We start from the raw sequence: 3349 nt of genomic DNA on the forward strand, positions 1-3349 counted from the left end.
ATCCCTCATGTCCCAAATATGTGAATTACCTATCTAGGGTTTAAGGTGACCTCGATTAGCCGAATAGAAAGCTTGAACCTTCGTTGATACAAATTTTTGGCCTTTCAAATATTACATTACTTACCAAGCCAATCTCCAACATTTAGTTAATCTAACTTTCTATCATAGCTCAATATAAAATTCACCACCTAGATCGAAGAGTCGAAGGTTATCACCATGTAAAGATTTTAAAGCCTTGATGATCAAATGCATCATTTTAAGAGAAGGCAATCAGGAAATTGATACAAATGACAATGTAATTAGCATGGAATGCATGAATCATATTGGCCAAATGTAGAACGTAAAGTTCGGGGTATTACATTAACTGTCGGGATGTTGTACAGGTCGTCAACATAAGCTTCCATAATTTGTATACCAACATAAAGAGTACTAACATCCGCAAATGATAATGAGAACAAAATGATAATATAACTTCATAATGTACAACGAGTAAGAAACATTGAACATACAATGTAAATATCGACATAGAGTGGCTGTCCAACAAACTTGTGTTGTATTAGAGTTTGAACACGTGGTCTGGCTATAACCAACTCAACCACAGCAAGTGCATTTCCTGCTTAACCATGCAGGCTAGTATCTAAAACGCTTATGCTACGTTAGTTGTTTGCCTGGAGGACGACGTACAAGGGGTGGCAAAATGGGAGTACATGTAATTAAACTTGGAACAAGCCAATCCACCACCCGCGTAACAGGATATAGAGTTTTGCTATAGGCACCTCTCCAGTATTCAGATGTGTAATAGAGGTGAGCATATGTCATACAAAGACTTCCCTCTCAAGTAAGTAGCCAGATTGGAAAAGATGACTTTATTATCACTGAAATAAACTTGAATAGGGAGACTTTCAATGACTAGGCTCAGTTTGAGGGGGAGCTACAAGAAACAGAACCACAGAATGTGTCTGATGTTGAAATACTAGAAGATGAGCAGCATCTGGAGCCTGCACATGACCTGCAGGACTACTAGCTTGCTAGGGATAGAGAAAGGAGACAATTAAGACCTCCTTCCGGGTATTAGTATGCTAATTTTGTGTTTGCCTAGTCTGAACCCGATCTATTTGACATAGAACCCCCTTCTTATGAAGAAGCTGTTTCTTGCAAAGAATCCCCTAAGTGAATTGCTGCAACGAAAGATGAAATGAACTCCCTCTATAAAAATGAATCCTGGATCTTAGTTGATAAACCTAAAGAATGTAAATCGATTGATTGTAAATGGGTTCATAAGATCAAAAAGGGTGAGACTAAGACATATAATAAAAGGTTTAAAGCAAAATTTGTAGCAAAAGACTTCACACAAAGAGAAAGGATAGATTACACTGAAATCTTTTCACCAGTTGTCAAATATACATCAATCTGGGTATTAATTGCTATAGTGGCACAATTTGACTTAGAGTTAGAACAACTTATTGTGAAAATTGCCTTCTTGTATGGTTCTTTAGATGAAACGATATATATGACTTAGCCAAGAGGGTTTGCAGTAAAAGAAAAGAGGAACTTTGTGTGTCTCTTGAAAAGGTCATTGTATGGCCTAAAACAGACCCCTGGGCAGTATATAAGAGATTTGATTCGTTTATATAATGACAGGATTTTAAGAAATCTGATTATGATCCCTATTTTTTACTTTAAGAGAGAGAATTTGAATCTTTTAATCTTCTCTTGTATGTAGATGATATGCTCATTGCTGGTAATAATTCTGTTACACTTAACTCAATTAAGGAAAAGTTGAAATCTTAATTTAAAATGAAAGATTTAGGACCAGCTAGAAAAATATTGGGCATGAAAATAAAAAGGGATAGAATAAATGGAAAGTTGTTTCTAACACAAAAATCTTATGTTGATAAGGTAGTTAAAAGATTTTATCTTCATCATGCTAAGCCTATTATTCTGCCTTTATCTGCTGGTATGAAATTATCTGTTGATCATTCACCCAAATCTGATAATGAACATAAAAGAATGATGAATATTCCATATTCTAATGCTGTTGGATTTGTGATGTATGTTTTGGTATGCTCTAGACTTAATATTGCTTATGCTTTGAGTGTGCTACATTTATGAGTAACCCATGTGAATTACATTGGCAATGCATGAAAAATCTGATTAAGTATCTGAAAGGGACTAGTCAATTATGATTAATGTTTAAAACTAATAAAAATGGACTTAAACTAAAAGGTTATGTGGACTCAAATTTTGCTGGAAACCCAGATAATAGGAAATCCACAACAACTTATTTTGTGTCATATATGATACATGCATTAGCTAGAAATCCCAACTTCAAAAACTGGTTGCATTGTCTTCAACCGAGGCTAAATAAATTGCTGCAACTGAGGCAGTGAAGGAAGGGTTATGGTTGAAGGGTTTATTAGGTGAATTAGGCCTTATAGAAAATCAGGTGGAGCTATGTTCTGATAACCAAAGTGCCAATATTTCTAAGTAAAAATCCTATTTTGCATGATAGATCCAAGCATATAGATATAAAATTCCACTTTATTAGAGATATTATTGAGGGGGAGGGGTGACATTAGATTGATTAAAATACCTACTAAAGTAAATCCTGCAAATGTTGGAACCAAGGTAACTCTATTAGTGAGTTTACTGATTCTTTGAGATTGATTAATCTTGAAGAATACTAACTTTATGTTTTCGTGCAGGTGATGAGAGCAAATGATGTTAGACTAATTCTTAAATCCATTGATGTACCGTCACAAAATGCAACAAAAGGTGGAGATTGTAAAGAATGGTTTGCTGAATTTTGTGTGGCCCAAAATCTGGAGGCCCAAACCGGTAATCCAACAAGCTAAAGTCTTTAGAATGTGGAAATCGACCTTTGAACTGAAACACGATTTCTATTTTAAAATAACACTTCTACTAGCTTCTTGACGTATGGCAAGAGATGGACCGTTGGATGATTAAAATTTGTCCCTCTCAAATAAAAGAGATGCGATGCGTCGTTTCGAGACACCATTTTGTATAGTCGAGATACTTTATTTATAGATGACATCTATGATGCTTTGCACTTAAAGAAGAAGATGAAGCATTTGGTTGGAGCTACATCAAGGAATAGGGAAGCTCTTGTATCTCAGGGTGGTCGACGGAGAAACAGATCGAAAGTCAACTTTACTACGGTAAACAGAAAGGACATATTTAGAAGGATTGCGATATGTTGCAGGCTAGAGGTGATTTAGCTACAAATCGTAGATTGCAACCTCTGACTTCAGACAAACCAATGTAGTTGAGAATTTTTCAGATGGTGGAGATGTGATGTTGACCGTGGTATCTGATGTGAAATCTAGGC

The sequence above is a fragment of the Olea europaea genome, unplaced genomic scaffold (genome assembly GCF_002742605.1).
Source record: "Olea europaea var. sylvestris unplaced genomic scaffold, O_europaea_v1 scaffold1107, whole genome shotgun sequence".
Taxonomy (NCBI): Eukaryota; Viridiplantae; Streptophyta; class Magnoliopsida; order Lamiales; family Oleaceae; genus Olea; species Olea europaea.